Here is a 26,584-nt window from a genome sequence, read left to right on the forward strand (position 1 = left end):
TTTCTTACTTTTTTGATTTCTGAAAGCTGTATTTGCTATTCATTGATTTCTTAAGGCTACTTTCACACTAGCGTTCAGAGCGGATCCGTCTGAGATGGATCCGCTCATATAATGCAGAAGGTGGCTCCGTGCAGAACGGATCTGTCTGCATTATATTGTAAAAAAAATTCTAAGTGTGAAAGTAGCCTGAACGGATCCGTCCAGACTTTTACATTGAAAGTCAATGGGGGACGGATCCGTTTGAAGATTGAGCCATATTGTGTCATCTTCAAACGGATCCGTCCCCATTGACTTACATTGTAAGTCTGGACGGATCCGCACGCCTCCGCACGGCCAGGCGGAGGCTGAACGCTGCCAGACTGATGCATTCTGAGCGGATCCGCGTCCACTCAGAATGCATTAGTGCTGGACGGATGCGTTCGGGGCCGCTTGTGAGCCCCTTCAACTGGAGCTCACAAGCGGACACCCGAATGCTAGTGTGAAAGTAGCCTTAACCTGTCAATTTTCTTGTATTTCTAAAAAAAATAATTATTATCATGTTATTTACCGATAATATCTAAGATATACAGATTCTTTTAATGCCCCATTCATTTTTTATGCTTTTGTTTTGAGGACACTTCCAATTTATAAACTTTAAGGCCCCTTTCACACGGGCGAGTATTCCGCGCGGATGCGATGCGCGAGTTGAACGCATTGCACCTGCACTGAATACCGACCCATTTATTTCTATGGGGCTGTTCACATGAGCGGTGATTTTCACGCATCACTTATGCGTTGCGGGAAAATCGCAGCATGCTCCTCTTTGTGCGTTGCGGTGCGATAATCCACGCAACGCAGGCCCCATAGAAGTGAATGAGGTTGCGTGAAAATCGCAAGCATCCGCAAGCAAGTGCGGATGCGGTGCGATTTTCACGCACGGTTGCTAGGACGGTTGCTAGGAGACGATCGGGATGGAGACCCGATCATTATTATTTTCCCTTATAACATGGTTATAAGTAGAGTTGAGCGAACACCTGGATGTTCGGGTTCGAGAAGTTCGGCCGAACATCCCGGAAATGTTCGGGTTCGGGATCCGAACCCGATCCGAACTTCGTCCCGAACCCGAACCCCATTGAAGTCAATGGGGACCCGAACTTTTCGGCACTAAAACAGCTGTAAAACAGCCCAGGAAAGGGCTAGAGGGCTGCAAAAGGCAGCAACATGTAGGTAAATCCCCTGCAAACAAATGTGGATAGGGAAATTAATTAAAATAAAAATTAAATAAATAAAAATTAACCAAAATCAATTGGAGAGAGGTTCCATAGCAGAGAATCTGGCTTCCCGTCACCCACCACTGGAACAGTCCATTCTCAGATATTTAGGCCCCGGCACCCAGGCAGAGGAGAGAGGTCCCGTAACAGACAATCTGGCTTCATGTCAGCAGAGAATCAGTCTTCATGTCATAGCAGAGAATCAGGCTTCACGTCACCCACCACTGTAATAGTCCATTTTCATAAATTTAGGCCCAGCACCCAGGCAGAGGAGAGAGGTCCCGTAACAGACAATCTGGCTTCATGTCAGCAGAGAATCAGTCTTCATATCATAGCAGAGAATCTGGCTTCCCGTTACCCACCACTGGAACAGTCCATTCTCAGATATTTAGGCCCCGGCACCCAGGCAGAGGAGAGAGGTCCCGTAACAGACAATCTGGCTTCATGTCAGCAGAGAATCAGTCTTCATATCATAGCAGAGAATCAGGCTTCACGTCAGCCACCACTGCAACAGTCCATTGTCATAAATTCAGGCCCAGCACCCAGGCAGAGGAGAGAGGTCCCGTAACAGACAATCTGGCTTCATGTCAGCAGAGAATCAGTCTGCATGTCATAGCAGAGAATGAGGCTTCACGTCACCCACCACTGCAACAGTCCATTTTCATAAATTTAGGCCCAGCACCCAGGCAGAGGAGAGAGGTCCCGTAACAGAGGATCTGGCTTCATGTCACCAGAGAATCAGTCTGCATGTCATAGCAGAGAATCAGGCTTCACGTCACCCACCACTGCAACAGTCCATTTTCATAAATTTAGGCCCAGCACCCAGGCAGAGGAGAGAGGTCCCGTAACAGAGGATCTGGCTTCATGTCACCAGAGAATCAGTCTGCATGTCATAGCAGAGAATCAGGCTTCACGTCAGCCACCACTGCAACAATCCATTGGCATATATTTAGGCCTAGCACACAGGCAGAGGAGAGAGGTCCCGTAACAGACAATCTGGCTTCATGTCAGCAGAGAATCAGTCTTCATATCATAGCAGAGAATCAGGCTTCACGTCAGCCACCAATGCAACAGTCCATTGTCAGATATTTAGGCCCAGCACCCAGGCAGAGGAGAGAGGTCCCGTAACAGAGGATCTGGCTTCATGTCACCAGAGAATCAGTCTGCATGTCATAGCAGAGAATCAGGCTTCACGTCAGCCACCACTGCAACAATCCATTGGCATATATTTAGGCCTAGCACACAGGCAGAGGAGAGAGGTCCCGTAACAGACAATCTGGCTTCATGTCAGCAGAGAATCAGTCTGCATGTCATAGCAGAGAATGAGGCTTCACGTCACCCACCACTGCAACAGTCCATTTTCATAAATTTAGGCCCAGCACCCAGGCAGAGGAGAGAGGTCCCGTAACAGAGGATCTGGCTTCATGTCACCAGAGAATCAGTCTGCATGTCATAGCAGAGAATCAGGCTTCACGTCACCCACCACTGCAACAGTCCATTTTCATATATTTAGGCCCAGCACCCAGGCAGAGGAGAGAGGTCCCGTAACAGAGGATCTGGCTTCATGTCACCAGAGAATCAGTCTGCATGTCATAGCAGAGAATCAGGCTTCACGTCAGCCACCACTGCAACAATCCATTGGCATATATTTAGGCCTAGCACACAGGCAGAGGAGAGAGGTCCCGTAACAGACAATCTGGCTTCATGTCAGCAGAGAATCAGTCTTCATATCATAGCAGAGAATCAGGCTTCACGTCAGCCACCAATGCAACAGTCCATTGTCAGATATTTAGGCCCAGCACCCAGGCAGAGGAGAGAGGTCCCGTAACAGAGGATCTGGCTTCATGTCAGCAGAGAATCAGTCTTCATGTCATAGCAGAGAATCAGGCTTCACGTCACCCACCACTGCAACAGTCCATTTTCATAAATTTAGGCCCAGCACCCAGGCAGAGGAGAGAGGTCCCGTAACAGAGGATCTGGCTTCATGTCACCAGAGAATCAGTCTGCATGTCATAGCAGAGAATCAGGCTTCACGTCACCCACCACTGCAACAGTCCATTTTCATATATTTAGGCCCAGCACCCAGGCAGAGGAGAGAGGTCCCGTAACAGAGGATCTGGCTTCATGTCACCAGAGAATCAGTCTGCATGTCATAGCAGAGAATCAGGCTTCACGTCAGCCACCACTGCAACAATCCATTGGCATATATTTAGGCCTAGCACACAGGCAGAGGAGAGAGGTCCCGTAACAGACAATCTGGCTTCATGTCAGCAGAGAATCAGTCTTCATATCATAGCAGAGAATCAGGCTTCACGTCAGCCACCAATGCAACAGTCCATTGTCAGATATTTAGGCCCAGCACCCAGGCAGAGGAGAGAGGTCCCGTAACAGAGGATCTGGCTTCATGTCAGCAGAGAATCAGTCTTCATGTCATAGCAGAGAATCAGGCTTCACGTCACCCACCACTGCAACAGTCCATTTTCATAAATTTAGGCCCAGCACCCAGGCAGAGGAGAGAGGTCCCGTAACAGAGGATCTGGCTTCATGTCACCAGAGAATCAGTCTGCATGTCATAGCAGAGAATCAGGCTTCACGTCAGCCACCACTGCAACAATCCATTGGCATATATTTAGGCCTAGCACACAGGCAGAGGAGAGAGGTCCCGTAACAGACAATCTGGCTTCATGTCAGCAGAGAATCAGTCTTCATATCATAGCAGAGAATCAGGCTTCACGTCAGCCACCAATGCAACAGTCCATTGTCAGATATTTAGGCCCAGCACCCAGGCAGAGGAGAGAGGTCCCGTAACAGAGGATCTGGCTTCATGTCAGCAGAGAATCAGTCTTCATGTCATAGCAGAGAATCAGGCTTCACGTCACCCACCACTGTAAGAGTCCATTTTCATAAATTTAGGCCCAGCACCCAGGCAGAGGAGAGAGGTCCCGTAACAGACGATCTGGCTTCATGTCAGCAGAGAATCAGTCTGCATGTCATAGCAGAGAATGAGGCTTCACGTCACCCACCACTGCAACAGTCCATTTTCATAAATTTAGGCCCAGCACCCAGGCAGAGGAGAGAGGTCCCGTAACAGAGGATCTGGCTTCATGTCACCAGAGAATTAGTCTGCATGTCATAGCAGAGAATCAGGCTTCACGTCACCCACCACTGCAACAGTCCATTGTCATAAATTCAGGCCCAGCACCCAGGCAGAGGAGAGAGGTCCCGTAACAGACAATCTGGCTTCATGTCACCAGAGAATCAGTCTGCATGTCATAGCAGAGAATGAGGCTTCACGTCAGCCACCACTGCAACAATCCATTGGCATATATTTAGGCCTAGCACACAGGCAGAGGAGAGGTTCATTCAACTTTGGGTAGCCTTGCAATATAATGGTAAAATGAAAATAAAAATAGGATTGAATGAGGAAGTGCCCTGGAGTCCAATAATATATGGTTATGGGGAGGTAGTTAATGTCTAATCTGGACAAGGGACGGACAGGTCCTGTGGGATCCATGCCTGGTTCATTTTTATGAACGTCAGCTTGTCCACATTGGCTGTAGACAGGCGGCTGCGTTTGTCTGTAATGACGCCCCCTGCCGTGCTGAATACACGTTCAGACAAAACGCTGGCTGCCGGGCAGGCCAGCACCTCCAAGGCATAAAAGGCTAGCTCTGGCCACGTGGACAATTTAGAGACCCAGAAGTTGAATGGGGCCGAACCATCAGTCAGTACGTGGAGGGGTGTGCACACGTACTGTTCCACCATGTTAGTGAAATGTTGCCTCCTGCTAACACGTTGCGTATCAGGTGGTGGTGCAGTTAGCTGTGGCGTGTTGACAAAAGTTTTCCACATCTCTGCCATGCTAACCCTGCCCTCAGAGGAGCTGGCCGTGACACAGCTGCCTTGGCGACCTCTTGCTCCTCCTCTGCCTTGGCCTTGGGCTTCCACTTGTTCCCCTGTGACATTTGGGAATGCTCTCAGTAGCGCGTCTACCAACGTGCGCTTGTACTCGCGCATCTTCCTATCACGCTCCAGTGCAGGAAGTAAGGTGGGCACATTGTCTTTGTAGCGTGGATCCAGCAGGGTGGCAACCCAGTAGTCCGCACAGGTTAAAATGTGGGCAACTCTGCTGTCGTTGCGCAGGCACTGCAGCATGTAGTCGCTCATGTGTGCCAGGCTGCCCAGGGGTAAGGACAAGCTGTCCTCTGTGGGAGGCGTATCGTCATCGTCCTGCCTTTCCCCCCAGCCACGCACCAGTGATGGACCCGAGCTGCGTTGGGTGCCACCCCGCTGTGACCATGCTTCATCCTCATCCTCCTCCACCTCCTCCTCATCCTCGTCCTCCTCGTCCTCCAGTAGTGGGCCCTGGCTGGCCACATTTGTACCTGGCCTCTGCTGTTGCCAAAAACCTCCCTCTGAGTCACTTCGAAGAGACTGGCCTGAAAGTGCTAAAAATGACCCCTCTTCCTCCTCCTCCTCCTCCTCCTCCTGGGCCACCTCCTCTTCCATCATCGCCCTAAGTGTTTTCTCAAGGAGACATAGAAGTGGTATTGTAACGCTGATAACGGTGTCATCGCCACTGGCCATGTTGGTGGAGTACTCGAAACAGCGCAACAGGGCACACAGGTCTCGCATGGAGGCCCAGTCATTGGTGGTGAAGTGGTGCTGTTCTGTAGTGCGACTGACCCGTGCGTGCTGCAGCTGAAACTCCACTATGGCCTGCTGCTGCTCGCACAGTCTGTCCAGCATGTGCAAGGTGGAGTTCCACCTGGTGGGCACGTCGCATATGAGGCGGTGAGCGGGAAGGCCGAAGTTACGCTGTAGCGCAGACAGGCGAGCAGCGGCAGGATGTGAACGCCGGAAGCGCGAACAGACGGCCCGCACTTTATGCAGCAGCTCTGACATGTCGGGGTAGTTGTGAATGAACTTCTGCACCACCAAATTCAGCACATGCGCCAAGCAAGGGATGTGCGTCAAATTGGCTAGTCCCAGAGCTGCAACGAGATTTCGCCCATTATCACACACCACCAGGCCGGGCTTGAGGCTCACCGGCAGCAACCACTCGTCGGTCTGTTGTTCAATACCCCGCCACAACTCCTGTGCGGTGTGGGGCCTGTCCCCCAAACATATGAGTTTCAGAATGGCCTGCTGACGTTTACCCCGGGCTGTGCTGAAGTTGGTGGTGAAGGTGTGTGGCTGACTGGATGAGCAGGTGGAAGAAGAGGAGGAGGAAGCCGAGAAGGAGGAGGTGGCAACAGGAGGCAAAGAATGTTGCCCTGCGATCCTTGGCGGCGGAAGGACGTGCGCCAAACAGCTCTCCGCCTGGGGCCCAGCTGCCACTACATTTACCCAGTGTGCAGTTAGGGAGATATAGCGTCCCTGGCCGTGCTTACTGGTCCACGTATCTGTGGTTAGGTGGACCTTGCTACAGATGGCGTTGCGCAGTGCACACTTGATTTTATCGGATACTTGGTTGTGCAGGGAAGGCACGGCTCTCTTGGAGAAGTAGTGCCGGCTGGGAACAACATACTGTGGGACAGCAAGCGACATGAGCTGTTTGAAGCTGTCTGTGTCCACCAGCCTAAATGACAGCATTTCATAGGCCAGTAGTTTAGAAATGCTGGCATTCAGGGCCAGGGATCGAGGGTGGCTAGGTGGGAATTTACGCTTTCTATCAAATGTTTGTGAGATGGAGAGCTGAACGCTGGCGTGTGACATGGTTGAGACGCTTGGTGACGGAGGTGGTGGTGGTGGTGTTGGTGGTACATCCCCTGTTTGCTGGGCGGCAGGTGCCAACGTTCCTCCAGAGGCGGAGGAAGAGGCCGAGGCGGCAGCAGCAGAATAGGCCGAGGCGGCAGCAGCAGAAGAGGTAGCAGGGGGAGCCTGAGTGACTTCCTTGGTTTTAAGGTGTTTACTCCACTGCAGTTCATGCTTTGCATGCAGGTGCCTGGTCATGCAGGTTGTGCTCAGGTTCAGAACGTTAATGCCTCGCTTCAGGCTCTGATGGCACAGCGTGCAAACCACTCGGGTCTTGTCGTCAGCACATTGTTTGAAGAAGTGCCATGCCAGGGAACTCCTTGAAGCTGCCTTTGGGGTGCTCGGTCCCAGATGGCGGCGGTCAGTAGCAGGCGGAGTCTCTTGGCGGCGGGTGTTCTGCTTTTGCCCACTGCTCCCTCTTTTGCTACGCTGTTGGCTCGGTCTCACCACTGCCTCTTCCTCCGAACTGTGAAAGTCAGTGGCACGACCTTCATTCCATGTGGGGTCTAGGACCTCATCGTCCCCTGCATCGTCTTCCACCCAGTCTTGATCCCTGACCTCCTGTTCAGTCTGCACACTGCAGAAAGACGCAGCAGTTGGCACCTGTGTTTCGTCATCATCAGAGACATGCTGAGGTGGTATTCCCATGTCCTCATCATCAGGAAACATAAGTGGTTGTGCGTCAGTGCATTCTATGTCTTTCACCGCTGGGGAAGGGCTAGGTGGATGCCCTTGGGAAACCCTGCCAGCGGAGTCTTCAAACAGCATAAGAGACTGCTGCATAACTTGAGGCTGAGACAGTTTCCCTGGTATGCATGGGGGTGATGTGACAGACTGATGGGGTTGGTTTTCAGGCGCCATCTGTGCGCTTTCTGCAGAAGACTGGGTGGGAGATAATGTGAACGTGCTGGATCCACTGTCGGCCACCCAATTGACTAATGCCTGTACCTGCTCAGGCCTTACCATCCTTAGAACGGCATTGGGCCCCACCATATATCGCTGTAAATTCTGGCGGCTACTGGGACCTGAGGTAGTTGGTACACTAGGACGTGTGGATGTGGCAGAACGGCCACGTCCTCTCCCAGCACCAGAGGGTCCACTAACACCACCACGACCATGTCCACGTCCGCGTCCCTTACTAGATGTTTTTCTCATTGTTATGGTTCACCACAACAACAAATATATTATTTGGCCCAATGTATTGTATTCAAATTCAGCGGGATATAAATTTGAGGCCTAGTATTTAGGCGCTGGGTGACCGGTATGGATTTAGTGACAGAATTAGACTTGGAAATGCACAGAAGCGTGTGTGTGAAGTTATTCTGAATGACCCTATGTGCACCTTGAATATGATATACCCTTTTAGGGATAGATTTCAAATAGCTCTGATATAGCAGAAACGACTAAATTATGAAATTGCTAAATTGGGAATTGTATTTCAACCCAGAACAAAAAATGTGCTTTGACGGACACTAAATAACTTTCCCAGCCACAACAGGACAGCGGTAACGAGAGATTTAGCGGGATATAAATTTGAGGCCTAGTATTTAGGCGCTGGGTGACAGGTATGGGTTTAGTGACAGAATTAGACTTGGAAATGCACAGTAGCGGTGTGTGTGAAGTTATTCTGAATGACCCTATGTGCACCTTGAATATTATATACCCTTTTAGGGATAGATTTCAAATAGCTCTGATATAGCAGAAACCACTAAATTATGAAATTGCTAAATTGGGAATTGTATTTCAACCCAGAACAAAAAATGTGCTTTGACGGACACTAAATATCTTGCCCAGCAACAACAGTACAGCGGTAACGAGAGATTTAGCAGGATATAAATTTGAGGCCTAGTATTTAGGCGCTGGGTGACAGGTATGGGTTTAGTGACAGAATTAGACTTGGAAATACACAGTAGCGGGTGTGTGTGAAGTTATTCTGAATGACCCAATGTGCACCTTGAATATTATATACCCTTTTAGGGATAGATTTCAAATAGCTCTGATATAGCAGAAACCACTAAATTATGAAATTGCTAAATTGGGAATTGTATTTCAACCCAGAACAAAAAATGTGCTTTGACGGACACTAAATATCTTGCCCAGCAACAACAGTACAGCGGTAACGAGAGATTTAGCAGGATATAAATTTGAGGCCTAGTATTTAGGCGCTGGGTGACAGGTATGGGTTTAGTGACAGAATTAGACTTGGAAATACACAGTAGCGGGTGTGTGTGAAGTTATTCTGAATGACCCAATGTGCACCTTGAATATTATATACCCTTTTAGGGATAGATTTCAAATAGCTCTGATATAGCAGAAACCACTAAATTATGAAATTGCTAAATTGGGAATTGTATTTCAACCCAGAACAAAAAATGTGCTTTGACGGACACTAAATACTTGCCCAGCTACAACAGTACAGCGGTAACGAGAGATTTAGCAGGATATAAATTTGAGGCCTAGTATTTAGGCGCTGGGTGACAGGTATGGGTTTAGTGACAGAATTAGACTTGGAAATACACAGTAGCGGGTGTGTGTGAAGTTATTCTGAATGACCCAATGTGCACCTTGAATATTATATACCCTTTTAGGGATAGATTTCAAATAGCTCTGATATAGCAGAAACCACTAAATTATGAAATTGCTAAATTGGGAATTGTATTTCAACCCAGAACAAAAAATGTGCTTTGACGGACACTAAATATCTTTCCCAGCAACAACAGTACAGCGGTAACGAGAGATTTAGCAGGATATAAATTTGAGGCCTAGTATTTAGGCGCTGGGTGACAGGTATGGGTTTAGTGACAGAATTAGACTTGGAAATACACAGTAGCGGGTGTGTGTGAAGTTATTCTGAATGACCCAATGTGCACCTTGAATATTATATACCCTTTTAGGGATAGATTTCAAATAGCTCTGATATAGCAGAAACCACTAAATTATGAAATTGCTAAATTGGGAATTGTACTTCAACCCAGAACAAAAAATGTGCTTTGACGGACACTAAATAACTTTCCCAGCTACAACAGGACAGCGGTAACGAGAGATTTAGCAGGATATAAATTTGAGGCCTAGTATTTAGGCGCTGGGTGACAGGTATGGGTTTAGTGACAGAATTAGACTTGGAAATACACAGTAGCGGGTGTGTGTGAAGTTATTCTGAATGACCCAATGTGCACCTTGAATATTATATACCCTTTTAGGGATAGATTTCAAATAGCTCTGATATAGCAGAAACCACTAAATTATGAAATTGCTAAATTGGGAATTGTATTTCAACCCAGAACAAAAAATGTGCTTTGACGGACACTAAATAACTTTCCCAGCTACAACAGGACAGCGGTAACGAGAGATTTAGCAGGATATAAATTTGAGGCCTAGTATTTAGGCGCTGGGTGACAGGTATGGGTTTAGTGACAGAATTAGACTTGGAAATACACAGTAGCGGGTGTGTGTGAAGTTATTCTGAATGACCCAATGTGCACCTTGAATATTATATACCCTTTTAGGGATAGATTTCAAATAGCTCTGATATAGCAGAAACCACTAAATTATGAAATTGCTAAATTGGGAATTGTACTTCAACCCAGAACAAAAAATGTGCTTTGACGGACACTAAATATCTTTCCCAGCAACAACAGTACAGCGGTAACGAGAGATTTAGCAGGATATAAATTTGAGGCCTAGTATTTAGGCGCTGGGTGACAGGTATGGGTTTAGTGACAGAATTAGACTTGGAAATACACAGTAGCGGGTGTGTGTGAAGTTATTCTGAATGACCCAATGTGCACCTTGAATATTATATACCCTTTTAGGGATAGATTTCAAATAGCTCTGATATAGCAGAAACCACTAAATTATGAAATTGCTAAATTGGGAATTGTACTTCAACCCAGAACAAAAAATGTGCTTTGACGGACACTAAATAACTTTCCCAGCTACAACAGGACAGCGGTAACGAGAGATTTAGCGGGATATAAATTTGAGGCCTAGTATTTAGGCGCTGGGTGACAGGTATGGGTTTAGTGACAGAATTAGACTTGGAAATACACAGTAGCGGGTGTGTGTGAAGTTATTCTGAATGACCCTATGTGCACCTTGAATATGATATACCCTTTTAGGGATAGATTTCAAATAGCTCTGATATAGCAGAAACCACTAAATTATGAAATTGCTAAATTGGGAATTGTATTTCAACCCAGAACAAAAAATGTGCTTTGACGGACACTAAATAACTTTCCCAGCTACAACAGGACAGCGGTAACGAGAGATTTAGCAGGATATAAATTTGAGGCCTAGTATTTAGGCGCTGGGTGACAGGTATGGGTTTAGTGACAGAATTAGACTTGAAAATACACAGTAGCGGGTGTGTGTGAAGTTATTCTGAATGACCCAATGTGCACCTTGAATATTATATACCCTTTTAGGGATAGATTTCAAATAGCTCTGATATAGCAGAAACCACTAAATTATGAAATTGCTAAATTGGGAATTGTACTTCAACCCAGAACAAAAAATGTGCTTTGACGGACACTAAATATCTTTCCAAGCAACAACAGTACAGCGGTAACGAGAGATTTAGCAGGATATAAATTTGAGGCCTAGTATTTAGGCGCTGGGTGACAGGTATGGGTTTAGTGACAGAATTAGACTTGGAAATACACAGTAGCGGGTGTGTGTGAAGTTATTCTGAATGACCCAATGTGCACCTTGAATATTATATACCCTTTTAGGGATAGATTTCAAATAGCTCTGATATAGCAGAAACCACTAAATTATGAAATTGCTAAATTGGGAATTGTACTTCAACCCAGAACAAAAAATGTGCTTTGACGGACACTAAATAACTTTCCCAGCTACAACAGGACAGCGGTAACGAGAGATTTAGCGGGATATAAATTTGAGGCCTAGTATTTAGGCGCTGGGTGACAGGTATGGGTTTAGTGACAGAATTAGACTTGGAAATACACAGTAGCGGGTGTGTGTGAAGTTATTCTGAATGACCCTATGTGCACCTTGAATATTATATACCCTTTTAGGGATAGATTTCAAATAGCTCTGATATAGCAGAAACCACTAAATTATGAAATTGCTAAATTGGGAATTGTATTTCAACCCAGAACAAAAAATGTGCTTTGACGGACACTAAATAACTTTCCCAGCTACAACAGGACAGCGGTAACGAGAGATTTAGCAGGATATAAATTTGAGGCCTAGTATTTAGGCGCTGGGTGACAGGTATGGGTTTAGTGACAGAATTAGACTTGAAATACACAGTAGCGGGTGTGTGTGAAGTTATTCTGAATGACCCAATGTGCACCTTGAATATTATATACCCTTTTAGGGATAGATTTCAAATAGCTCTGATATAGCAGAAACCACTAAATTATGAAATTGCTAAATTGGGAATTGTACTTCAACCCAGAACAAAAAATGTGCTTTGACGGACACTAAATATCTTTCCAAGCAACAACAGTACAGCGGTAACGAGAGATTTAGCAGGATATAAATTTGAGGCCTAGTATTTAGGCGCTGGGTGACAGGTATGGGTTTAGTGACAGAATTAGACTTGGAAATACACAGTAGCGGGTGTGTGTGAAGTTATTCTGAATGACCCAATGTGCACCTTGAATATTATATACCCTTTTAGGGATAGATTTCAAATAGCTCTGATATAGCAGAAACCACTAAATTATGAAATTGCTAAATTGGGAATTGTACTTCAACCCAGAACAAAAAATGTGCTTTGACGGACACTAAATAACTTTCCCAGCTACAACAGGACAGCGGTAACGAGAGATTTAGCGGGATATAAATTTGAGGCCTAGTATTTAGGCGCTGGGTGACAGGTATGGGTTTAGTGACAGAATTAGACTTGGAAATACACAGTAGCGGGTGTGTGTGAAGTTATTCTGAATGACCCTATGTGCACCTTCAATATGATCTACCCTTTTAGGGATAGATTTCAAATAGCTCTGATATAGCAGAAACCACTAAATTATGAAATTGCTAAATTGGGAATTGTATTTCAACCCAGAACAAAAAATGTGCTTTGACGGACACTAAATAACTTTCCCAGCTACAACAGGACAGCGGTAACGAGAGATTTAGCAGGATATAAATTTGAGGCCTAGTATTTAGGCGCTGGGTGACAGGTATGGGTTTAGTGACAGAATTAGACTTGAAAATACACAGTAGCGGGTGTGTGTGAAGTTATTCTGAATGACCCAATGTGCACCTTGAATATTATATACCCTTTTAGGGATAGATTTCAAATAGCTCTGATATAGCAGAAACCACTAAATTATGAAATTGCTAAATTGGGAATTGTACTTCAACCCAGAACAAAAAATGTGCTTTGACGGACACTAAATAACTTTCCCAGCTACAACAGGACAGCGGTAACGAGAGATTTAGCAGGATATAAATTTGAGGCCTAGTATTTAGGCGCTGGGTGACAGGTATGGGTTTAGTGACAGAATTAGACTTGAAAATACACAGTAGCGGGTGTGTGTGAAGTTATTCTGAATGACCCAATGTGCACCTTGAATATTATATACCCTTTTAGGGATAGATTTCAAATAGCTCTGATATAGCAGAAACCACTAAATTATGAAATTGCTAAATTGGGAATTGTACTTCAACCCAGAACAAAAAATGTGCTTTGACGGACACTAAATAACTTTCCCAGCTACAACAGGACAGCGGTAACGAGAGATTTAGCGGGATATAAATTTGAGGCCTAGTATTTAGGCGCTGGGTGACCGGTATGGATTTAGTGACAGAATTAGACTGGGATATGGCCAAAAAATAACCACACTATTGCTGGTTAAATGCACTTGGTGACGGGCGCAGCTTGCCCCTGATGTAGTATATGGCCAAAAAATGAACAGACTATTGCTGGTTAAATGCACTTGGTGTCACAGCTTGACCAACCACACTACTGAGGGTTAAATGCACTTGGTGACGGGCGCAGCTTGCCCCTGATGTAGTATATGGCCAAAAAATAAACAGACTATTGCTGGTTAAATGCACTTGGTGTGACAGCTTCACCCTGATGTAGGCTTTAGCCAGAAAACAACCACACCATTGAGGGTTAAATGCACTTGGTGACAGGCGCAGCTTGCCCCTGATTTTGTATATGGCCAAAAAATGAACAGACTATTGCTGGTTAAATGCACTTGGTGTGACAGCTTCACCCTGATGTAGGCTTTAGCCAAAAAACAACCACACCATTGAGGGTTAAATGCACTTGGTGACAGGCGCAGCTTGCCCCTGATTTTGTATATGGCCAAAAAATGAACAGACTATTGCTGGTTAAATGCACTTGGTGTGACAGCTTCACCCTGATGTAGGCTTTAGCCAAAAAACAACCACACCATTGAGGGTTAAATGCACTTGGTGACAGGCGCAGCTTGCCCCTGATTTTGTATATGGCCAAAAAATGAACAGACTATTGCTGGTTAAATGCACTTGGTGTGACAGCTTCACCCTGATGTAGGCTTTAGCCAAAAAACAACCACACCATTGAGGGTTAAATGCACTTGGTGACAGGCGCAGCTTGCCCCTGATTTTGTATATGGCCAAAAAATGAACAGACTATTGCTGGTTAAATGCACTTGGTGTGACAGCTTCACCCTGATGTAGGCTTTAGCCAAAAAACAACCACACCATTGAGGGTTAAATGCACTTGGTCGCAGCTTGTGCTGGCGCACCACAAGACACAAAATGGCCGCCGATCACCCCAGAAAAATGTGACTGACAAACGGTCTGGGCAGCCTAAAAACAGTGAGCAATTGAGGATCAGCAGCTCAATGATCCACAGCTGCAGATCGATCAGTTAATCAAGTCCTTTGGAGGAGTTAATCTGCCTAATCTCGCCCTACTGTCGCAGCCGCAACCTCTCCCTACGCTAATCAGAGCAGAGTGACGGGCGGCGCTATGTGACTCCAGCTTAAATAGAGGCTGGGTCACATGGTGCTCTGGCCAATCACAGCCATGCCAATAGTAGGCATGGCTGTGATGGCCTCTTGGGGCAAGTAGTATGACGCTTGTTGATTGGCTGCTTTGCAGCCTTTCAAAAAGCGCCAAGAAAGCGTCACAAAAGCGCGAAGAAAGCGACGAACACCGAACCCGAACCCGGACTTTTACGAAAATGTCCGGGTTCGGGTCCGTGTCACGGACACCCCAAAATTCGGTACGAACCCGAACTATACAGTTCGAGTTCGCTCATCCCTAGTTATAAGGGAAAATAATAGCATTCTGAATACAGAATGCATAGTAAAATTGCGCTGGAAGGGTTAAAAAAATAATAATAATAATAATTTAACTCACCTTAATCCACTTGCTCGCATAGCCCGGCATCTCCTTCTGTCTTCATCTGAGCTTTGTGCAGTAACAAGGACCTTTGGTGATGTCACAGTCATCACATGATCCATCACATGATCTTTTACCATGGTGATGGATCATGTGATGACTGTGACGTCACCAAAGGTCCTTGTTACTGCACAAAGCTCAGATGAAGACAGAAGGAGATGCCGGGCTACGCGAACAAGTGGATTAAGGTGAGTTAAATTATTATTATTATTTTTTTAACCCTTCCAGCGCAATTTTACTATGCATTCTGTATTCAGAATGCTATTATTTTCCCTTATAACCATGTTATAAGGGAAAATAATACAATCTACAGAACATCGATCTGTGAAGAAGTTCGGGTTTGGGTACCAAACACGCGCGATTTTTCTCACGCGAGTGCAAAACGCATTACAATGTTTTGCACTTGCGTGGAAAAATCGCGGGTGTTCCCGCAACGCACCTGCACATTTTCCCGCAACGCCCGTGTGAAAGGGGCCTAAGGGTATGTCCAACAGAGTTTATACACTGTGGATTTTCTGCTGCAGAATTGTTGGTGGAAGATCCTTAGTGGCACCTTTATTAAGACCGATGTTTTAGATGTCGGTCTTAATAAGGCCCTGATCTGGTAGTGGATCGCCGTCACTTCTACATAACTTTGACGTATTTACCGCCAGTCTGTCCCCTTCCCCATCCATGCCACGCCCCTTTTATAGACCTGGCGCGAGCTGGGAAGAAGTCGCAGATTCTGCCACAGAATGGCTTGATGCAGAATCTGCACTAGATATACTCCACAAAAGTGGCATATATCTGTTCGTAAATAACTTCCTTAGGCTACATGCACACGACCCGTCACACGGCCATTTTTAGCACCAGTGAAAGTATATGGGGCTATTCACATTGCCTTTCTTTTAACGGCCAGTGAATAGCGTCCATCCAAAAATAGGACATGTCCTATTTTTGGATGTTTTCATGGGCGGACGGACCCCATTGAAATCAATGGGACCATTTTTAACAGCCGATTGACAGGAGTGCACCTGTCTAACGGCCGTTAAAAACGGGTGCACAGGCCATTTAGGGGTTAAAAAAAAAAAACTAACTTCATCCACTTGCTCGTGGTGCGGCAGTCTCTTCTCTCTTCATTGAGCAGGACCTGCCGAAGGACCTGCGATCTGCGTGGTGACGTAACCATGTGGGAGTGCGCAGTGACGTCATCGCACACCTTCGGCAGGTCCCGTTCTGTGAAGAGACTGCTGCAGCGCGAGCAAGTGGATAAGGTGAGGTTTTTGGGTTTTTTTGGGCTGCGGGACACTATGGGGGCATTATAGCAGATGAGATATTAAACAAATCTCATCCAGATGCTGCATAAAAAATCCATGTGGAATCTACACTAAGGCTAAGGCTACACAGCGACTTCTTATTTCTCATACCTTTTTATATGTCTGGTATTGATCTCACTCATGTTTGTTAACCCTTTCCTGACACAGCGATTTTCCATATTTGCTTTTAACTCCCTGCCTTCCCGGAGCCATAACCTTTTTATTTTTCCATTCACATAGCCGTATGAGGGCTTGTTTTAGTAGGACAAGTTGTCTTTTCTAATGCCACCATTTAATATTCTATATAATGTAGATGGAAGCAGGAACAAAATTCCAAATTGGGTGGAATGTGGGAAAAAACTACGTAATTCTGCCACAGTATTATGAGTTTTATTTTTACAGCGTTCACTATGTGGTAAAACTGACCTGTGTTCTTCATTATCCAGGTCAGTCCGATTATGGCGATACCACTTATGTATAGTTTTTCTTGCATTTTAATACTGAAAAATGTTATTTATTTTTTTTAATGATTTTTTTGTCATTGCTGTATTCTGACCATAACTTTTTTATAGTTATGTCTGCTGAGATGTGTGAGGGCTCGTTTTTTGTGGGATGATCTTTAGTTTTGCTACTACCATTTTGGGGTATGTAGGACTTTTGAATCACTTTTTATAAATTTTTGAGATAAGGCAGAGGGATGTGGCTCCCTCTGCTTTCAGATGGGGGCCCCTGCATTGAAATGTGGAGCTCCGGTCAGTTACCAGCACTGCTGAAGCTTCCCAGGGCTGTCATGCATGAGGCACAGATCAGCAGGGAGCATGTGAAAATCCTATTCACTCTAATAGATCTCTATTAGGGTGAATCGGATAAGGGATCAAAGGATCCCAGGTTCTAGCCTCCTAAGGAGCTAATAATTATTAAATGAAAAGTTAAAAAAATTGAAAGAAAGAAACAAAATATAAAAAATTTAAATGACCCCCTTTTCTCAATGTTACATATAAGAATATATAAACAATTATATATATATATATATATGTATATATATATATATATATATATATATATATAAAAAAAATTGGCAGCACCGAAAAATAGAATATGAAAACTGGACGGGTGCTATGTCCTAGGGCATAGGCTGATAGCCCAATATATAAATCAACAGCACTCCAAGGTTATAAAATATAAGAAAATGTATTCACCCATGTGGAACAAAATAGCAGCAGAGACGTTTCGGCTCATCCATAGAGCCTTCCTCAAGCAAATAACACATGTGTCTAGTGACATCTATATAGGCAAATCAATCAAAAAGTATCACAAGTGCATAAGTGATGATAATGACAAGCAATATAGTAAAATTACATCAAAAACATGATTTTTTATAGTGTGTATCGTAATAAGTATTAATTGAGCACTTATTACGATAAACACTAAATAAACACTATCATGTATTATATTTTTAATATGGATATATTTTTATGTATTAAGGCATTTTCTAGTAATCATGTGATCACTGTTTGAATATATGTCCCTAATCATGTTTTTGATGTAATTGTACTATATTGCTTTTCATTATCATCAATTATGCACTTGTGATACTTTTTGATTGATTTGCCTATATATATGTCACTAGACACATGTGTTTGCTTGGAGAAGGCTCTATGGATGAGCCAAAACGTCTCTGCTGCTATTTTGTTCCACATGGGTGAATACATTTTCTTATATTTTATAACCTTGGAGTGCTGTCCATGAAGGAGAGTGATGGGGTGCTGCGCCAGATAACCTGGCCTCCACAGTCACCGGACCTGAACCCAATCGAGATGGTTTGGGGTGAGCTGGACCGAAGAGTGAAGGCAAAAGGGCCAACAAGTGCTAAGCATCTTCTGGGAACTCCTTCAAGACTGTTGGAAGACCATTTCAGGTGACTACCTCTTGAAGCTCATCAAGAGAATGCCAAGAGTGTGCAAAGCAGTAATCAAAGCAAAAGGTGGATACTTTGAAGAACCTAGAATATGACATATTTTCAGTTGTTTCACACTTTTTTGTTATGTATATAATTCCACATGTGTTAATTCATAGTTTTGATGCCTTCAGTGTGAATCTACAATTTTCATAGTCATGAAAATAAAGAAAACTCTTTGAATGAGAAGGTGTGTCCAAACTTTTGGTCTGTACTGTATATATATATATATATATATATATATTTACTGTAATAAATATATATATAAATTTACTGTAATATATATATTAGGCATTGCTGCATCCCAAAATGTCTGAAATATAAAAAATAAAAATAAAATTCCTGTGTGGTCACCTTTGCCCTCACAAAAAATGGAATAACAGTGATCAAAAAGTCGTATATACCACAAAAATTATACCATGACAAACTACAGTTCGTTCTGCAAAAACAAGCCCTCTGTAGACCAAAAAAAATAAATTATGGCCATCAGAAAATGGTGATGCAATGAAAATTTTAATTTTTTTTGTAATTTTTTTTTAAAGTAATAAAACAAAGTATAGTATTTGTATTGAGCCGCAGAATAAGAATGTGATGTAATTTTTACCCCACATAGATTTTAAATTAAATGGTGCCATTAAAAGTGCAAAAATGAAAATAGGCCCAGTCTTTAAGGGGTTAGGCAAGTCACAGTTCTCATGTAATATAACGAGAAAGAAAGACCTTATTGAAGATGAAAAGCTTAAAATAGTTCAATGTTTTATAAAAAGGCATGAAAACAATTGACATTTTATGAAAACTAAAAACAGATCATCAAACTAAGAAAAGATATGTGAATAATTCACAGCATAGGTGAATACGATCTGATAACAGCTTATTAAGGAAAATGAATCTTATCAAAAGGGGCAGCTGTAAAATTGCCGCTGATGAACAGGTATTTGAAGCTGCTGGCATCTCTAAAGTGTCACAAACCTCTTGTTGCAGGATTCTCCATAGGCTGGCAGTTCTGCATAAACCTGTAGTTCAGCCTCCCCTAACCAAAGCTCACAAAGAGAAGCGTTTGCTCATGAAGACTCATTTTTAAACAATTTTATTTACTGATGAATGTTGTGCTACACTGAATGGTCCTGATGGAAGTGAGATGATAGGTCCATTTAGGATAAAAATGAACGGAAATAAACTCAGTTTCATGCAAGACAACACACCATTCCATGCTGCAAAAACACCATTGATTCCTGGGTTGCTATGGGCATAAAAGGAGATAAATAAAAGGAGATAAAATTATAGTTTGGCCACCATCATCTCCAGACCTCAATCCTATTTAGAACCCGTGGATTATCCTTCTGCGGAAGATCTATGACAGTGGCCGTCTGGAAGGCAATACTGGCATCCTCTAATGAAATACAAGCAGAAACTACGCGAAGACTTACAAGTAGGGATGAGCGAACTCAAACTGCATAGTTCGGGTTTGTACCGAACTTTGTGAGTTCGGGTACCTAGACCCAAACCCAGACTTTTTCACTGAAGTTCGGTGTTCAGGCCATTTTTTATTTACTTTATTATTTTCTGTTACAACATGGTTATATCGGAAAATAATGGCATTCTTAATATGGAATGCAAAAGGAAACCTTTAGAGGCATTCTGTTTTGCATTCCGTCATAATAGAAGTCTATGGGAAGCATAACGAATCCATTATGCTGCCAATAGAATTCTAATATGACCGAATGCAAAATGTTATAACGGAAAATAATAAAGTGAAGTTCGGGTCCCTATTGACTTCAATGGGGTTTGGGTCCCGATCCCAAACTTTGACCTGAAGTTCGGCTGAACCCTGCGAACCCAAACTTCCATGAGTTTGCTCATCCCTACCTACAATTGCACTGGATAAGGCCTCATGCACACGGCCGTTCCCCGGCCCGCAAATAGCGGGTCCACAATATGCGGGCACCGTCTGTGTGCTTCCCGCATCACGGATGCGGACCCATTCACTTGAATGGGTCCGCAATCCGAAGCTGCAGTACGGAACAGAGGCACGGAACCCCACGGAAGCACTACGGAGTGCTTCCATGGTGTTTCTGTCCGTGCCTCCGCACCGCAAAAAAACATGTTCTATTATTTTGTGGTGCGGATGGATCATGGACCCATTCAAGTTGAATGGGTCTTGATCCGTCCCGGCAGCCGCACAGACCTTGCCCATGCATTGGGGACCGCAAATTGCGGTCCCCAATGGACGGAACGGCCCCTCAACGACCGTGTGCATGAGGCCTAAGAGTTATTCAAAACATCTCAAAGAAGGGCTCATATACCAATATGGAACTGGATCTGGAAATATAAACTTTTTGTATTTAAGTTGTGTTGTATTAAGTTGTGTTGTGCCATGTGACTCATAAATCCATTTCCATTATCAGGACATCCACATTGTAATATAACTTCTTGAACAATGCTGACTCCTTAGGAAAAACAAACAATATGGCATATGCATAATAATGGTGTAAAGCCTCATGCAGACGTCCGTGAAACCGGATTGGTTGCTATGACGCCATGCGCTCCTGCAATGCCAGTCCGGTATCTCATGGACAGTGTTCCACGGACGTCTGCATGAGGCTTAATGGTGTTAACATGGTGTATGTCTGTTCTCCCTGTATATCAGGCAGGCAAGAAAGATCCTCAATCTGCAGGCAAGAATACATGGCTGAGATCTCCTTTAAAAAGACTGCCTATCCGATGACAAACAGTGATAGTTCAGCTGGCATAAACTCCTGCTGGAGCCATGGTGGAGGCCTGGAGCAGGAGAGTTGATCAACCAAACCCATTTCGAAATCCAGACACTGAGCAGCCAGAATGGGATCTCCTCCTCAAAGAGAGGGGTCCTGATTTGTTAACCCCCCTCCCCCATGACTTATGTTATAAGAATGTATATCGATATTGGTTATCTTTTTTATTGCATAGCTGTGGAATAAAATCTTCATGTTGTGTGAATGCTGGAGAATAGTTAATTTACAGATGTGTTTGTTTAGTGATGGCCCGGTATCTAATTTTGCTAGGTTTATGAAGTATAATATTTTGAAGGGAGACAGCATTGGCTAGGCATGTATCACAGTTCTGATTAGTTTCTGCTTTAACTCTGAGGAATATGAAATATATTTCTAAGATATTCAGTAATCAGTCACACAGGTGATATTTTCAGTAACTAAAATCTTCTGGATTTATGTGTTGCAGAATGGCCTAAGGAAAATTGCCCTCTACAGTCATTCAACAGCTCAATGGGAATTCTGTCCAGAAAACTAAAATAAAATATCAGTCTTTAATGCTATGCTCTATCTTAGAAACAGCAAGGCCACAACTAATGATGTTTTTTTCTAACATTGCACAGAATATAGGGGTTGATGTACATTGACACTTTTGATATGTGTCCGTATGGCCAATTCCTTTAATGATTACATTCCCAAGAACATATTTCTTGTACATAACATTATTCTGTCTCATTTTTTATTATACTATCATTCAATGATGATCATTTAAGTGTTGCAACTATAAAGCATGTTTATAATGTTAGCAGAAACTCCAGTTTGCATATGCAAGTTCCATAGCCCATTACAATATTTATGACAGCAAGCAAGAGTAACGCAGCTCTGTTCATAGAGTCATCCCCAATAGAAGCTCAACAGACCCTATTAACTTTAATGACGTCCCGGTCAGTGGAGTTATGGATTCTGATTTGCTCATTTCTAGAGCATTAGTATTAATCAAGTGTTCAAATAGCTTTACTCCCATTGATATGTAGCCAGAGGTTTTCCACAAGAGCTGTGCCCTCAATTTCTTGGTGCATACATGAAAAGAACACTAATGAATGATAATTTCATGATTTTCCTATTCCATGACGTAAAGTCATGAATGATTTTATAAAGACACGGAGGCGAGTATTGCTTTAACTCTCTTTACTGTTACCATAGCAGCAAAGAAATGAACATGTCAATCACAAAAGAAACTATAGTAACTGACTCCTCCCCGCCATCCCAGTATATAATGGCTCCACACTCTGGGATCATCCTCTTTCTTTGAGCAGCTACTCCAACTGCAAACTTCTCCGGAAACTGGACCTTCCTGAACGCAACCAACACTCCTGAACCCTAGAACCAACTTGTCAACCAACGAAGCAAACAGGCTTCACTGGAATCGCGAACGCCAACAGTGTACTCTGAACCAAAACTGCTGAAAAAAGCGACCATTCAACCTGCAGGAGGAAAAACAAACACGAGGTAGAATCACAAGACCACGGCATGAACAATAAATTCATTCATCAAAATAAAATTCGTACATTGGAATTAAAACATGACAGTACAGGCACCAAGGCGTAAATAAAGGCAATCGCAAAAGATTAAATTAACGTAACTAAACAGGGTGGTAAGGGAGGGCAATACTCGCCTCTGTGTCTTTAATAAAATCATGACTTTACGTCATGGAATGGGAAAATCATGAAATTTTATCACAAGACACGGAGGCTCCTATTGCAAGTTTAAAGCTGAGAAATGACAGAATTAAAAGCATGCGACTCGGGACGAAAGTAAAATTCACGAAAAGTGGAAACCCTGGACCAATCCGCTAAACGCATAAGGTCCTCCAGACGGGCCCCCGAGACCGACATGGATGTAGCGGAAGCACTGCGGACAGAATGAGCCGTAAAGATATTGGTGTCAATACCGGCCAGACTCATAATCTCTTTGACCCAGCGAGAAAGGGTCACACTGGAGACGGGAGCATAGGGTCTCCTAAAAGAGATAAATAGATTAGGAAATGTAGAGACACGTAAAGGAGCCGTCCGAGATTCATACTCCTGAAGGCATGCAACCGGACACAGTTGCGGGGACTGCCGGAAAGCCGGGTAAGAAACCGTGCGAATGTTAGTTTTAGTGCGTCTGGAAATGTTAAATAAAACCCCCTCTGGAGTAAATGACCGCGCATCGAAGTCCAGAGCCCGGACGTCGGAAACCCGCTTACAAGAAATGAGGCACAATAGCGTGACCAACTTAGCTAATAACTGGCGCAGTGACAACTGGTCATTAGAAGAACAATTAAGCAGAAAGTTCAAAACCAACCCCACATCCCAAGTTGCAGAGAAACGAAGTTTGGGAGGACGAGACAAACGAGAGCTCTTTAACAAGCGACACACCAGAGGATGTTGACCCGCAGGACAACCCTCAAAACCCTCATGCCGAGACGATATGGCCCGTCTGGTTCCTGGAGCCCATGCGTTTTCCAAAAGGAAAACAGTCGTGTCCGAAACTCCAGACAGCGAGTTGGAACACCTGAGATCCTGCAAGCGAGAAGGCGAAGTAAACCTGCCTGAATGAGGGGATGGGACTCCCCCAACGGGTCCCGTAAGAGACAGGGAAGATGTGGAAGGAGGAGAGGAGGGTCCACTAACAGATCCAGGACTATCGGGAACCAAGGCTGGGACCGCCACAGAGGTACGACCAAGACCAGTTCCGCCCGTTGGCATTGAACCTGAAGGAGAACCCGGGGAATCAAAGCAAATGGAGGGAACGCGTACATCAGCGCTCCCCCCACTGCTGAAGAAACGCGTCTACTGCCTCCGCCAGCGGATCCGGCCGCCAGCTGAAGAACCTGGAGGTCTGGGCGTTCAAGCGGTTCGCGAATAAATCCACCGACGGAGGACCCCAACGAGATGATAAAGCTAGGAACACCTCCTCGTCTAACTTCCAGTCTCTGGAATCCGAAAAGTAACGTGAATTCCAGGCTGCCACCACATCGCGGAGTCCGGGAAGATGCTCCGCTATCACCACGATACCCCTGGCGAGGCAGAACTCCCAAAAGTCTTGCGCCAGGTACGTCAGAACCGAAGAACGTGTCCCGCCCATCCCGTTGACGTATCGGACCGCGGAAACGTTGTCCATCCGCAGTCTGATACAGGTCGTGACCGTGCCATTGGCGAAACTGCGAATCGCCAAAAACCCTGCCAGCAATTCCAGGCCATTGATATGGAGGCGGGACTCCTCGGGGGACCAAGGACCTCTGGTGGATACCCCATTGCAGTGCGCGCCCCATCCGTGTAGGCTGGCGTCGGATTCTATTACCAAGTCTGGTAGCGGACCGAATAAAGCTTTGCCATTCCAGACCGACAGGTTCTGGATCCACCATTGCAACTCGTCTCTCGTCTCTGAGTCCAGCGTGACCAAGTCTGAGTACGTGGACCCCACTTGGAGATGGGCAATCTTGAGCCTCTGGAGAGCCCGATAGTGTAAGGGGGCCGGGAAAATGGCCTGGATAGAGGACGCTACAAAACCTATTAGGCGTGCAAAGTGTCGCAGAGACAGCTGTGGCTGAAGAAGTGCATGACGCAGTTCCTTGCGAATGGAACGGACCTTGGATAGAGGAAGGTGCAGGGACAGGGAAGAGGAATCTATCCTGAAACCTAGGAACTCCATAGAAGTTGCCGGAGTGAGGCATGACTTTTCCTGGTTTATGATAAAACCCAACCTTGAGAGGAGACTGGTGGCCATGGAAAGATGAAAGCGGAGAAGGGACGGACTCTGCGCTATGATAAGAATATCGTCGAGATAAATTATCATGCGCACCCCTCTGCTGCGGAGCCAAGACACCATAGGCTTCATTACCTTGGTGAAGCACCAAGGGGCGGACGAGAGACCGAACGGAAGGCAAGTGAAGCGCCAAATCTGGTCTCCCCAAGGAAAACAAGGCAGGTCCCTGGAAGCAGGAGCCACCGGGACCGTGAGATACGCGTCCTTGAGGTCTAGCTTGACCATCCAGTCGCCCGGGAGAAGCATGTCTCTCAAAAGATGGATGCCTTCCATCTTGAAATGCCGGTATTAAACTAGAGAGTTGAGGGCTTTCAGATTGATAACTGGGCGCATCTGACCGCCTTTTTTCCGGACTAGAAACATACTGCTGATCACCCCAGCGGAGTGAGGTGAGGCGCGTTCTATCGCCTGTTTGAGGACTAACTCCTTCAGTTCGCTGTGCAAGTGTCGCTGAAGCGAGACGGTTAAGTGGATGGGACGGGGAGCGGGCAGCAGGCTTGGTGAGGCCACCAAGTCTATTGTTAAACCCCTGATGGTGTGCAGCACCCATTGGTCTGAGGTGATCTCGGACCAGGCACTGAAAAAGAGACGGAGTCTGCCCCCGACACAACCTGTTGAAGAAAACAAAGGCGGAACGGGTTGGGCACTCACCAACTGGTCGCCGATAGGAAGGAGCTCCACGGTAACTTCTAGATCATCCTTAAGCGCCCCTGGAGGGGAAAAATGAAGGCTGGTGCCTGGGATCCTGGAGGGAGGATCGATAGTTGAAGGAGCCTCGTCCCGTTCCGCAGGAGTGGAAATCAGACCGGCCGGACAGGCGGCCCCTAGAGCTGCCGGCCCTATTGGAAAAACGGGTGTTAAATGCTTGCTTCATTGATGTTTGAGCTTTGTCTAAAGCCGTAAAGGCCCCGACGTATCTGCCCAGCTCTTTGATAAACGAGTCTCCGAATAGAAGGCCCTGGGCATTCTTGCCCGCTTCGGATAATGCCAGGTTGGAGAGCTTTGGCTCCACCTTCATCAAGATGGCTTTTCGCCGTTCTATGGCTAATGAGGTGTTTACAAGGTGCCCGCAATGCAGATGGCCCTCTGGACCCATCCTCCCAATTCAACGGGGTCAACGGGTCTGCCCTCTACCTTGGCGGACTCAGCCATGTCAAAGATTCTGGCAAGAGGACCCGTGATGTCCAGGAGCTTGTCCTGAACGGCTCGCAGCGCTGAATCCAGCCCTTTTTTCGGGTTGAACCTGGTCTTGGTGAGGAACTGGACCATCTTCGGATCCACCGTAGGTGTCTCACACACCTTATTGGGAATTAGAGGGCGGGACATTTCGCTCGCAACTTGTTGCGGGACTCCTTACTTAGAGGAGCACGTAATTTTGCCTCTAAATATTGTGCC

The sequence above is a fragment of the Bufo gargarizans genome, chromosome 3 (assembly GCF_014858855.1).
Source record: "Bufo gargarizans isolate SCDJY-AF-19 chromosome 3, ASM1485885v1, whole genome shotgun sequence".
Taxonomy (NCBI): Eukaryota; Metazoa; Chordata; class Amphibia; order Anura; family Bufonidae; genus Bufo; species Bufo gargarizans.